The sequence below is a fragment of the Bidens hawaiensis genome, unplaced genomic scaffold, assembly GCF_021521415.1.
Source record: "Bidens hawaiensis isolate Kalapana, Puna unplaced genomic scaffold, B.hawaiensis_p1.1 tig00009937_1, whole genome shotgun sequence".
NCBI lineage: Eukaryota > Viridiplantae > Streptophyta > Magnoliopsida > Asterales > Asteraceae > Bidens > Bidens hawaiensis.
In genome coordinates, this window is record NW_027491752.1 from 265,114 (window position 1) to 280,031 (window position 14,918).

Below are 14,918 nucleotides of genomic sequence, written 5' to 3' on the forward strand. Positions count from 1 at the left end.
TTTGATCAAAAATGTGCTGAAGGCTTTTATGGTCGGTGTAAAGGATACACTTAGTACCATAGAGGTAGTGTCTCCAGATTTTCAAGGCAAATACAACTGCACCAAGTTCGAGATCGTGAGTTGTATAATTCTTTTCGTGAATCTTAAGTTGCCTTGACGCGTAAGCGATAACCTTGCCTCGTTGCATAAGTACACAACCGAGACCTTAGTTGGAGGCATCGCAATACACGACAAAATCATCATTACCCTCAGGTAACGCTAGAACAGGAGCTTCGCACAACAATTGCTTGAGCTTCAGAAAGGCTTCTTCTTGCTTCGAGCCCCAAATATACGGTTTGCCTTTGTGCGTTAAAGCTGTTAAAGGCAAAGCGATCTTTGAGAAGTTCGAAATAAATCGCCGGTAGTAACCAGCTAAGCCCAAAAAGGAACGGATTTCGGTAGGAGTGGATGGCGTAATCCAGTTCTTGATTGCTTCAATCTTGGATGGGTCGACATGAATACCCATTTTGTTTATAACATGACCAAGAAACTGTACTTCATCCGACCAGAATTCACACTTGGAGAGTTTGGCAAAGAGTTGTTCGGTTCGAAGCTTTTGCAACACCAACAGAAGATGTTGTTCATGCTCGGCCTTGGTTTTGGAATAAACCAGAACGTCATCGATAAACACAATCACAAATTGGTCCAAGAAAGGCCTACACACCCGGTTCATTAGATCCATGAAAACGGCGGGTGCGTTGGTTAAACCGAAGGACATGACCAAGAATTCAAAATGGCCATAGCGGGTTCGAAAAGCAGTCTTGGGAATATCCTCTTCGCGGATACGCAACTGGTGATAGCCAGAACGGAGATCGATCTTGGAGAAACAAGAGGCACCTTGGAGTTGATCAAAGAGGTCGTCAATACGCGGTAAGGGATACCGGTTCTTAATGGTGAGCTTGTTCAGCTCGCGGTAATCAATACACATGCGAAACGTACCATCTTTCTTTTTAACGAACAACACCGGAGCACCCCAGGGCGAAGAGCTAGGGCGAATGAATCCTTTAGCGGTCAATTCTTGGAGTTGACTTGCTAATTCTTGCATTTCAGCGGGTGCAAGTCGATAAGGAGATTTGGCTACGGGGGAAGCACCAGGGACAAGATCAACACGAAACTCGACTTCCCGAGCGGGAGGTAAACCAGAAAGATCATCGGGAAAGACTTCAGGAAAGTCGCGCACGATGGGGATTTCAGAAAGTTTCTTCTTTCCTTCATCGGGTTTGACCACATGGGCTAAGAAAGCGACACATTTCTTCCGCAAAAGTCTTCGGGCTTCAGTGCATGACATTAGTTTAAGACCGCTAGATGGTTTCTCGCCGTAGATATGCAGATCACCATTTTCTCGAGGAATGCGAATCAACTTCTTGGCGCAAATTACTTCGGCGCGATTTTGCGAGAGCCAGTCCATACCGATAATAACATCAAAGCTTCCAAGCGGCATAGGAATGAGGTCGATTAGAAAATCGTTTTCGTTAAGGTTAAGCGTGCAATCTTTCATTACGGAGTTTATTAAAATAGTTTCACCATTAGCCAATTCAACTGAAAAGTTTTCGTTTAAGTTTATGCGTGGTCGTGCAAGTTTCTGCTCAAATGCGCGAGAAATAAAACTTCTATCGGCGCCAGTATCAAAAAGTATAGATGCATATTGTCCATTAAGTAAAAATGTACCATTAACCACGTCATTATTCGCTTGCGCTTGGTGCGCGGTTATATTAAAAGCTCGGCCGCGCGTCACTTGGTTCGAAATTTGGTTAACTGGGTTCGCTTGCGTAATCTGAACTTGTAGTCTCAGGCACGCGTTCCGGAAATGACTGGGATCACCGCAGTTATAGCACGACCTGGGTCGTGGATTAGGGTATGTTGGTTGTGGGTTTAGCGGGTAAGTTGGTGGTGTTTGCGCGATTGGGTTGGCTGGAAGGACTCTACAGTTCTCAGCAGTGTGACCAGTACGGCCACATCGGTTACATTGTCGGCACGGGACTTGAGGTGGGTGGTGAAGTCTACAGGTTGGGCAAAAGGGTTGGTTTCCTGTGTAAGGTTTCTTAGTTGGCGGGACAGGGAGTGCTGGATTGGTTAAGGCATAGTTGTGGACTACAGGAGGTGTTGGGTAGGTCGACAGTGGGTTAGGCGCGTAAACTGGAGGTTGGTAGGTGGGTTGCTGGACAATGGGCGGGTTGGTAAGCGCATAGGCTTTGCGCCTGCGCTTGAGGTTGTTACGGTTTGAGGGTTCTGGCTTGGTTTCTGTTGGTTCTGGGACAGTCTTGGTGGGTTTGGTCTTCTCAGCTCCCCGCAGGAACAGAGTTCCTGCCCTGACATGGTTGTCGCTGAGCACAGCGGCCAACTCGATGGCGTCAGAGAGGGTTAGTGGGTTCCTGGCCAATACAGAATCTTGGATTTCCATGGGGAGACCCCCAAGGAACTTCTCGATGGCTCGGCGGGAAGGGGTAACTAGGTGCGGGACAAGCATACTTAGTTCGTGGAAGCGCGTCGCGTACTCGCACGCTTCGCCACTGTACTGTTTCAGGTTCCAAAACTCCTCCTCAAGGCGCTTTACTTCGTTGGGAGGGCAGAATTCTCTAGTCAAAAGTTCCTTGAATTCCTCCCAGAGCATGCTTGAAGCAGCCTCTGCGCCACGCGCATGAGCTACTCCGTTCCACCAAGTAAGCGCCCTTAATTCTAGGACACTTGAGGCGTATAAGGTTCGTCGGTCTGGAGGGCATTGGGTATGGAGGAAGGTGTTTTCAATTTTCTCGAGCCATTGAAGCATTACGGTGGCTCCTTCAAGTCCTGTGAATTTTGGAGGGTTACCCGCATTAAAGGATTTAATATTGTATCCGGAGGGGTTGGGATTATTTCGGTTTAAGGCTTGGGCTATTGCGGCGGCCATTTCCTGGGAACGTTGCTGCCTACGTCTGCGCGCAGCCTCTCTCCTTTGATAACGAGCTGATAGCGGAGGCATTCTATAAAAGTTTTAGTTTTCGTTAATATCTTGGTATGGAAAATCGTTTTAGCGCAAAGTATATTGTCGCAAAGCTTGTCTCGTGAAGTTAAATGCTATCAAATTTTGAAGTAAACTATGAATTTAAATGCAAACTTAATACAGGTAATGAATTCGAATTGAAAATCGACAATTCATGTATCACCATGACTTTTCAAATCTTCAATTTAAAATATCGGGTAAATGAGCATTGAAGGTTGACCATTCATGTATCACCATGACTTTTCAAATCTTCAATTTAAAATATCGAGTAAATGAATATTGGAGATTGACAATTCATGTATCACCATGACTTTTCAAATCTTCAATTTAAAACATAAAGTTAATGGTAATTGAAAATCAACTATTCATGTACCACCATGACTTCTCGGATTTTCAATCCCCACAACAAACGAATATGTTAGTAAGGAAATAAATTGAAATTTAATAAAAATCGAAAGATCGCGAATAAAACATGAAATCAAGTGCTGCGTATGCGCCAGCATATTTTATAAATATCGAGTAAATAACAATTAGCGCGCAAACATGAGATATTTCTCATGCGCGAGAAGGGACTCTTAGGTAATCTAGGTCGTTACGTCTAACCACCTATCCTAAAGTCACGGAGCTCTGATACCAATCTGTAACACCCCGACCGATGGCGGATTATACATCGGGGCGCCACGTATTGTTTCATTACTCGCGACACTATTTGGGTGTCAATATTTAATAAATACATTTCATTGCGCACGCGCAGAACATGACATAAAGTAACATAAATCATATCATAACTTAAAATATTCAAATAACATAATTTGTCTTGTTACATTTTAATCTAGGTCCAAACAAAAGAAAACATCCTACGTGTCCTCAAGCTTCCAGAAACAGCTACAGCAAACCTGAACATGTGTTAAAATAAAACATCAACACTTGCGTGTCGGTGAGAAATCAAGTTTAATAGATATAAATAGATAACAATATCTGCGCGCATCATGTGTATAACTGGTGTTCAACAAGGGTGTAATCAGATTGTGATCAAGCCTTAGATCATAGCTCATAGTTCAATCCGTGCTCCCAATTGAGCACAAAAACAAGAAAACTGTGCAAGTGTAAACAAAGGAGAAATCATAAACGATAGTTCTCCCGTGTTCATCTAATGGATCCATGAAAACTGCGGAATAGGCCGACAAGACGGTTAATGATCCACACATACAAATAAACAGCCAAGTCTACGTCCATAACACATGGGGTTTTGCGCGACAAAAGTTCATAAACAAGTTTAAGACTCAAGTTTGTACGAACACATGAACATCCCAAAACATTAAAATAAAAAGGGATTAGGTACGAGGTTACTCACCTGAAAAAGGTGTGTGGAAAGATAATGCAAGAATCAACTTTTAAACAAGCACAAGTTAACCTATAAATAAGAGGTTATTGGTTTAATGATTTGTTTTATGTCTTGAATATATGTTAGTTACTTAAACAAAATATATATATTTACCGAGATCTGGGCAGAACAGAAGAGAAGACGGAGGCAAGAGAGTGGAGGCGGCTGAGGAATTAGGGCAGAGAGCAAAGGGAGAGAGATATGGGGAGTGTTTAAGTGTAGTGTGTGAAGTGTTAAGAAAATAGCTTAATTTATAGGCAAACCCTAGGGAACACAATCCCTAGAAAAGAGGAAAAGATCTCAACAAATCAAGCAAAAGATATCAAAAAGCACAAGAAAACAAAAGCAAAAGATATGGAAAGATATGGCAGCCGGGGAACAGGAAAAAGGGCTGACAGGTTACAGGATAAAGCATGGGAGGAGTCAGGTAAAACACTGTTCAAGGCATGCAAAAGAAGATTTCAAAAGATTATGTCAGTCACTTTTTCTGTCAACCAATAGGATTGGTGCGCATGCTGCGCCGAAAGTGGCTTTTCGGACAGATGTCAGAACTGACCTAAAGTGCTCATACAAAAGATAAGATATTACAAAAGCATACAGGATGACCTAAACAGAAGAAAAGACTTAAGGTTTAGCGTGAGAAGATTCGAGCGCACGCGCGAGGGCGAAGGCAGACAGAACAACCTTAGCGCGTCGCGGGAAGAACTACCGTTCTTAGCGCGCTGCGAGAAGAACTACATTTCTTAGCGCGCTGCGAGAAGAACTACAATTCTTAGCGCGTCGCGGGAAGAACTACCGTTCTTAGCGCGCTGCGAGAAGAACTACAATTCTTAGCGCGCTGCGAGAAGAACTACAATTCTTAGCGCGTCGCGGGAAGAACTACCGTTCTTAGCGCGCTGCGAGAAGAACTACAATTCTTAGCGCGCTGCGAGAAGAACTACAATTCTTAGCGCGTCGCGGGAAGAACTACCGTTCTTAGCGCGCTGCGAGAAGAACTACAATTCTTAGCGCGCTGCGAGAAGAACTACAATTCTTAGCGCGTCGCGGGAAGAACTACCATTCTTAGCGCGCTGCGAGAAGAACTACAATTCTTAGCGCGCTGCGAGAAGAATTCGTCTCGCGTAACGCAGGAACAGCCGGTCTTCACGCAGGCTTCCTTGTAAAGAGTCTGGCGCGTGGAGCTGCGCAGACATCCTTAGGCGTGAAGAACCAAAGGACAAGCAAAGAGTTAAGAGAAAAAAGGGGTTCAAGGCTTAAGGGTTAAGCAAAGAGGCGGGACGGCGGGAAGGAAATTATTATTAGCAAGTAATATAAAAATATATATATAATTTATTAAATGTTAAATTTACAAAGATTAATAATCAAATTTTAAATCATAAAAAGAATCGGATTCGAAAACGGGTACCTGGGTCGGGTCGGATCGGGCAGTTGTCACATTTGGTTCCATAAAAAACACTTTATTATCATCATCTGTAACCAATAATGTAATTTGTGAGAATGTTTATGTTGGCCCTTCTCGAAATGCTTTTAACAAAATGATGGTTTTGCTTAAATAGTGATTGTGAGACTATTTATGATGAAACTTTCGATAAAGGTAATGTGAATACTAATGTGGTTGACGAAACGAACATAACTACTTATTCATAAAAGAAATGTAAAGTTGAGGATGACTTTAATAAAAGAAAAGTTTTTGATAATGAAAAAGCAAGTACCTTGAGTAAATATATTCCACCTCACAAAAACTCTTTTTCACAAAACACTAATCAATGGAACAATCCTCAACTATACAATAATTTTAATAACAACTACTATGGTCCTTGACAACAAAATTATGTTGGTTCATATTACAAAATGCTTTTGATGATAGAGGTTACTGATCTGACAACTTCGATGTTCCTTTCCAAGCATCCCCTTTCCCATCACATCAAGTATATCATAGTTCTGACGAGTTCTGTAGGGACTCTAGAAGAAAATGTTGTTATGTTTGTGGTAACCCATCTCACGTTGCAAGACATTGCAAGAACTAGCATAAACAACAAAATTAAATGAATAATCAGTTTAATCATTCCCGTTCTAGAGTTGCACCCAAAACAAGAACAAGGACTGACCAATCTGATAGTTCTGCCAGTGAAATGAACGTTAGATCCAAAAATAGTGTGAAAATCAGAAAACCTTTTTGGATAACCAAAAGGGAAATATCAAAAAAGGATTCTAAGACTGAAAAGTCAAAGAACCCACCAAAAGGAAATGAGAAAAGAAGTCCAAAGATCAAAAGATCGGAGGATTTTGTTTTAAAACCAAGAAGAAGATGGTCCAAAAAGTCTTCTAAAAATATGAAACATTATTCCGCATGGGTTTCTAAGGACTGTTCTTCTGATTCTGATTCATCTCATAGCTTCTTTTTTCATGATTATAAGACAAAATTTGGGGATTTCTTGGTTAACCTTCCCGAGACAGTTAAGTCTCGAGAACCTGTGTTTAATTAACTGCTAATGTGTGTAGGGTCAGTCAAGAGGCCTGTCAATAGTATTTGGTACTTAGACGGTGGCTGCACCCGAAACATGACTGGAGATGAGTCCTTACTATTTGAGGTTCAATCGTTCGATGGTGGACATGTTTCATTTGCTGGTGACATGGGAGGAAATATCTTGAAGAGAGGAAAAGTATCAAACATGATTTTGACGTTTGATGATGTCAATTTGGTGGAGCAGCAATTCTCCAAACTTTTAACGAAAAATGAATGTTTGATCTTAAAACCAGGTTTCAAAGTCCCTATGGAATGGATTTTGATGCATACTCCGAGGCATAATGATGCTTATATATTGGACATGAATAGTTCTTACTCACGTAATACCGCTTCATATTTAATATCTAAGGCCTCGGAGAACGACTCATCACTATGGAACAGACGTCTTGGCCATGTAAACTTTAAAACTTTAAATAAACTGGTCAAATGTGACATGTGAGGGGATTTTATATCAAAACTTTCTCTTGCATTGAAAAATGTCTTTCGTGTTCTAAATGCAAGCAACACAAGCTTCCTCACAGGCCCAAGATTGTCAATACCATAGATTCCATTCTTTGACCGTCACATGTGGATTTATTTGATCCTGCTCTCTGTTAGCAATCGGCCGAAAAGTCTGTCTTGTGATTACTAATGATTTCTATCATTTCAGTTGGAGTTTCCTTTTAGTGCACAAGGATGAAGCCGCACAATTTTTGATCAAATTCATTACTCTTGTGGAGAGGCAGACGTACAAGAAAGGTGAAATGTATTAAAGTGACAATGAAACTTAATTCTACAACAAGTCCGTGGATGACTTTTGTCATTCAAATGGAATAGATCGCAGTCTAGTGCCACGTACACTCCGCAACAGAATGGGGTTGCTGATGTCGCAACCAAACGTTGATCGAAGCTGCAAGAACCATGTTGTCAGACTCAAAACTTCCATTATTATTTTGGGGTGAAGCCATCAATGCTGCATGCTTCATACAAAACCGTGTGATCATCAACAAACGCTTAAAGAAGACTCCTTTTGAAGTCTACTATAAGATCAAGCCACATGTCAAATACTTACTTCAATACTTTTGGGTGTCCAGCACCTTACTCCATACAGGTGCTCACCAAGATCCAAAATTTGTTGAAAAGGCCGATGAGTGTTACTTCGTTGGATATGCAGCCAACAAAACCGCTTATCGTGTCTAAAACAAGAAGACAAAGGTTATTATGGAATCCTTCAATGTTGACCAGCAAGAGCTTAACCCTACCGATGCTCGCACATGACCCAACTGTTGTTTGATTATGACTACCTGTTCAATCAGTTTCGTGGCATGTCTAACCCACCATCAACAAGCACTCAAGTTCCAACTTCTATACATGAGGCATTGTTGATGCAAATTCTTGTCAACAGCTTGTCCGATGTCAATATGTCGGTTGGCACCACCAACAGAAATGTACCGGCAGTAGTCCCTCCTCCTGTTGTCAATAATCCTGCTCCTCAAACCGCTGATACAACTTACCTAGTAAAAGTTGAAGATGCTTCTGATTCTGATTCGGATGACTCTTTCATGTCAGCTGACAATGTGGAACCAGTTAAGACTGAGTCAACAACAAACGTTCAAGCAACACCAAGTGTGGTTGAAACCACCCCCACACCTCCCTCTTCAAATGATAATGTACAAGTTGCTGCTATTGAACAACCTATTGCTGGTGATTCTGACAATACTGCATCTACTCCTGTTCCTGCAGTTATTGTTCCATTCATTGAGAATCTCAGGGATTGTCTCATTTCTCAAGAACATGTGGTTGATCATCCTGATGTTGTTCAACTAGCAACTAATGTTCTTATCAATGCTCCTCGCATATTCCATCCCATCGAGAGTTTGACATTTGATCTTCAAGTGGAACCAGTCACTCTAGTTGAATACATTCCTCAGTTTCCCATTCATCATTCTCGCCCAACTAAAAACATAATTGGTTCTCCCTCTGCCGGCATCCAAACAAGGAGCAAATCTGGTAACATTAACATATGTCTTTTTGCGCTTTTTATTTCAAAGGTCGAACCGAAAGACTACAAGGTAGCTCTCAAGGAAAGTTCCTGGGTTGAAGCAATGTGTAACATTTTGGATCTTTTGTATTTGTTTTCTTATTTGTTTACCCGATTTGGGAATGTAATTCGGATCCTTCATATCAATAAAATCGTGCACTTATTAGTAATTAATTGTGTTTATAATCCTATAACTTTTTAAAATGTCAAATAGCCCTTAGAAACTCTTAAAATCGCTTAAAATGGCTAAAGAATGTATTCGTGTCTCTTCGCACTACGCGAAGGGTTCCTGTATTCTAGAATTTGATTTATTTTTGTAGAAATAGCCCTTGAAGTTCCAATAATGCATATTTTAGCCATTTTAAGCAATTTTAAGAGTTTCTAAGGGCTATTTGACATTTTTAAAAAGTTATAAGATTATAAACCCAATTAATTACTAATAAATGCACGATATTATTGATATGAAGGATCCAAATTACATTCCCGAATTGGGTAAACAAATACGAAAGATCCGAAATGTTACGGTATCCCTACTTTTGGGAATTTCGTCACGAAATTACAGAATTAGCTGTAGCGGAAAGATGAGGATACTTCAACTTCATTTGATTTTTACGCTCCCAAGTAAATTCTTCTCCTTGTTTAGATTCCCAACGAACTATAACCAAATGAATGCGGCTTCGTTTAGTGACTTTGTCCTTGTGGTCCATGATTTCAACGGGTCTTTCAAAAAAATGCATGGTCTCATCAATACGAACTTCATTGAGAGGTATTTGAAGATTACCCTAGGAAAGACATTTCTTGACGCTAGATACACGAAATACTGGATGAACTTTTGAGAGTTCAAGAGGGAGTTTGAGTCTATAAGCAACATGAACAACTCTATCATTGATTTCAAAAGGACAAACAAAACTCGGAGATAGTTTTCATTTCTTTCCAAATCTAACCACTCCCTTCCATGTACATACTTTGAGAAAAAGTCGATCACCAATATTGAATTCAAGAGGTTTCCTTCTTTTATCCGCATAACTCTTTTGACGAATTTGAACAATACGATCAGTTGTTTCTTATACCAATTCTGGACCGATGATTTGAGATTCTCCTACTTCATTCCAATAAATTGGAAAATGAAATTCACGAACATAAAGGGCTTGAAAAGATGCCATACCAATGCTTGTATGAAAACTATTGTTATATGAGAATTCGATGAGCGGTAAGTGAGTATCCCAATTGCCCTCAAAAGCGAGGACACGAGAGCGAAGCATGTCTTCTAGAGTTTAAATCGTAAGCTCGGACTGACCACCAAATTAAGGATGATAGGAAGTACTGAGATCCAAACGAGAGTCCAAAGTTTATTTGAGAGATTTCCAAAAATGAGAAGTAAAACTACCATCTCGATCGAAAATAATGGTTAACGGAGTCCTGTGATAAGAAACAATCTTTTTCACATAAATTCGCGCCAACTGATCAACATAATACTTTTTTTTATGGGTATGAAGTGAGTAGATTTAGTCAAACGATCGATGATTACCCAAATACTATTATGCTGCTTAAGAGTCAAAAGAAGCTTAGTAATAAATTCTATAGCAATATATTCCCAATTCAACTCGAAAAGAGGATGTTGCTCGAGAACACCAAAGGGTCGATGAAGCTCAGCTTTTACTTTAGAACACATGATCCATTTCGAGACATAACGAGCAATGTCTTTCTTCATTCTGGGCCACCAATAGATGGAACAAAGATCAGCATATATTTTATTTGCACCGGGATGAATAGAATACCATGACTTATGAGCTTTGTCCATAATGAATGTGCCAAGATTATCACGATCGGGAATCCATAAGCGATTAAGAAAATAGAGAAAACCATTGGGCTTAGATTCCAATTTAGTTTCTGCACCACACGCATCTCGTCATACATATTTCCTTCAGTGACGGATTCGTGTTGGGCGTCAAAAGTACGCTTTTCGAGATCACTTTGAATCAGAATGCAAGTAAGAAGAACAAATTTGACTTGTTTCTTACAACTGAGAGCATCAGCCATGACATTCGCTTTAACAAGATGGTAAGATTTCTCATTTATATTCGCTAAGTAACACAGCCCTTCGACGCTGTCTCATGTTGAGTTCTTTTTTTATCAAATATGTGCTGGAGACTCTTATGGTCGGTAAATACTACGCATTTGGTACCATAGAGATAATGACTCCAAATCTTCAAGGCAAATACAACGACACCAAGTTCAAGATCGTGCCTCATGAAATTCTTTTCGTGAACCTTGAGATGTCTCGAAGCATATGCGATAAACTTGCCTCGTTGCATGAGTACACAACCGAGATCTTAGTTAGAAGAATCACAGAAAATGATGAAGTCTTCATTTCATTCGGGAAGGGCAAGAATAGGATCATTGTAAAGCATGTTCTTTAGATTTTGAATGGCTTCTTCTTGCTTTGACCCCCACACATAAGGTTTACCCTTGTGTGTTAAAGAGGTAAGGGGAAACGCAATCTTTGAAAAGTTCTGAATGAAACGATGGTAATATCACGCCGAACCAAGAAAAGATCGGACTTCGGTGGGAGAAGTCGGTGTTCTCCAATTTTTGGCAGCTTCAATCTTTGCGGGATCGACATGGATACCTTTTTCGTTGATAATATGGCCCAAGAATTGAACTTCTTTTAGCAAAACTCGCACTTAGAAAACTTGGAGTACAACTGTTCTTTCCGAAGGAGGTCAAGAATGGCATGAAGGTGCTCTTTGTGATTGTTTTCGGATTTTGAGTAAATCAAAATATCATCGATGGAAACAATTACGAACTTTTCCTAGTAGGTTTTACACACGTGACTCTTGAGATCCATGAAAACCGCTGGTGCATTAGTTAGTCCAAAAGGCATAACACAAAATTCGTAATGCCCATATCGAGTACCGAATTAGGTCTTGGGGATGTCATCTTCATTAACGCGGAGTTGATGATAACCCGAACAAAGATCGATCTTCGAAAAACATGAGGCTCCTTGAAGTTGATAAGAAAGATCATTTATGCGAGGAAGCGAATAATGGTTCTTGACGATAAGTTTATTGAGTTCGCGATAGTAGATGCACATGCGGAATAGACCATCTTTATTCTTGAGAAACAATAAAGGTGCGCCCCATAGAGAAGAAATTGGGCGATTAAAACCCTTGTCTGAGAGTTCTTGTAATTTCTTGAAAGTTCTTGCATTTCGAAAGGTGCAATACGATAGGGTGCTTTGGCTACAGGGTTAGCTCCAGGTACAATATCAATTACATTCTTAAAATATGAATTCTTGGAACTTCAGGGGCTATTTCTGCAGAAAATCTAATTCTAGATTACAGTTATCCTTGGCATAGCGTGAAGGGGCACCTTCTGTTGGTTCGCGTAGCACGAAGCTCCTCCAGACTAGCTAAAATCGTTTCAGATCTTCGTTTAACGCTAAATCTTTCACTAATCGTTCGTAAATCACGAAAATTGAGTTTAAAGAAAAATAATCTGATATGGAATAGTGTCTAGGTTCATTCCACCGGTTTTCCTTGTTATTTTATTAATCAATGACCCGATTTCGTTATCAATTCAATATTGGTTTACCTTAACGAATCGTTTCTTGTCCAACAAGTTGAACCTCTGGCTATTTAAACAAACCACATTTCCAAACCCAAGAATGTTACTGAAATATCTTTCCTCCGCCATTTCTCTTAGCCTCCGTCTTCCGGTTTTAGTGTTTTCGTCTTCAAGAACAAGCTGATGGTTGACTTTGGTGTTTCTTGAGCTTTGACTCAGCATTTCTCATCATTCTAAACATTTTTCGGGTAAGTTGTCTTCTGTAAATATGTTCATAATTATACACTAAACAATAAACCTCAATCAATTTATGTGATTTAAGGGATTAAACATATCAACTGAACTTCGACCCCTTTAAAGGCAATTTGGTCAACAACTTTGACTAATCAATTTCTATCACTTCTGGAGGGAACTATCTTTCGGTCCAAAAAGCTTTTTACTCATATTTAAATTTTGAATGTACTAACCAAAACCTGACTTCCGACTTGCTGTTCAGATTCTGGTCAGTACCAGCTCGCTTATTTATTAAAAATCTCATAACCCGAGTTTTATACGTCCGTTTGGATTGATTCCAGCGGCTATATTCTCGGTTTTAATTATAGTTTATTATATATATGTTTCAGGCCTATTTAGATTATCTCAGTTAGCGCGATAAAGTTTGATTTTTCATTATTCTTATTATTTTCTAATCTCGTTAAGTGATAAAGTGAGAAATCATTCTCATTTTTAATTTACTGTTTTCCAACATTTTTTGGGGACGTATGCGTATTTACAATATTTATGTATTATATTATACACACTAGAAAAATGTCATATATTGTGCGTGAATTCAATTAATGACTAACTGTTTCTTAATTACTTGATTCTAGCAATTTGGAGGGGTCCAAAATAATTACATTATAGTATGATTATACGACTATCATAGTAGCCATAGTCCACGAGACTTGGTCAACTGACGCTTTTATTTGCTCATGGTTTGATTGTTTTACATTCACAATAACAGTTTTGCCTTTTTATTATGTTTATTATGGTAACAAATCTGAATATTCCTCACTCAACCATGTGTTGGCAAAACTATGTTATTTTCAACGTATATGCAAGTTATCAGTTGGTGTGAAGCTAGGTGAAGACACAACTAGCAAGACTTTAAGAATAAAATTAATAAAAGAGTATTTATGTTAATTTAATTGTTTTGTTATGTTTGGATTAAATTTGTATTGCTTTGGTAATTTTCTCAAACTTGATGTACTTGGATGATGTTTTGTTTATTTTAAAAATAATTATATAGATATTGTCATATTATATTGCATGATAGTACCTTGTGAGCTGTGAGCAATTAGTTTGCGCCTTGGCATTTCAGCCTTAGGTTGGGGTGTAACACAATGCAAGACAAGCTGTTACAGTTCAAGAAGCTCAATGCCTGACAAACAAAAGGCTAATTGGTATGAGGTGGGTGTTTAGAAATAAGAAGGACGATAAATGGGTGATCATAAGAAATAAAGCACATCTGGTAGTACAAGGTTTCTCTCAAACAACAGCTAGGTTTTGAAGATCCTGAGCATCCAAACCGTGTTTACCAACTTGATAAAGCTCTCTATGGCCTTCATCATGCACCTTGTGCTTGGTATGCTACCTTAGCAGAACATCTATTAGAGAATGGCTATAGAAGAGGTGTTATTGATCAAACACTCTTTATCAAGAAGGTAAAGGACGATCAAATTCTTGTCCAAGTGTATGTTTATAACATTATCTTTGGGTCAACATGTGATAAGTTGTGTAGAGAGTTCGCCAAGGTCATGCAAAGTCGGTTTAAGATGAGCTCGTTGGGGGGAAATGACTTTCTTTTTAGGTCTTCAAGTTGAACAGAAGTCGGACGGGGTTTTGATACATCAAGAGAAATACGTTCATGAAATTGTTCAGAAGTTTCGGTTCAAGGACTCCAATTCCTTCTTCACTCCGATTGCTACCCGACCAGTGTTAGCTCCATATCCATTCGGCAAACCAGTTGATCATCACCTTTATCGGTCTATGATTGGCTCTCTGATGTATCTCACTGCCAGTAGACCAGAAATTATGTTCCATATCTGTCAGGGTGCATAATATCAATGTGATCCAAAAAACTCTCACTAAACCGTTGTCAATCGTACCTTTCGATATCTAAAGGGAAAGCCTCACTTAGGTCTTTGGTACTGATATGAGCTAAATTATATATAACTCTTTCCTATACTTTTGAATTGTTTTGAGTTTGCTTTGTTTTAATATTATGCTTCAATGGTTTATATTTTGGTTAGAGGGTTTAAAAGATGGAGCTAAACGATTTAATTATTATAGGAAAATATAAAATGTGTTGATTAGTACAATTAAGTAAATCCATAATTGAAATATAATATAATAATACATA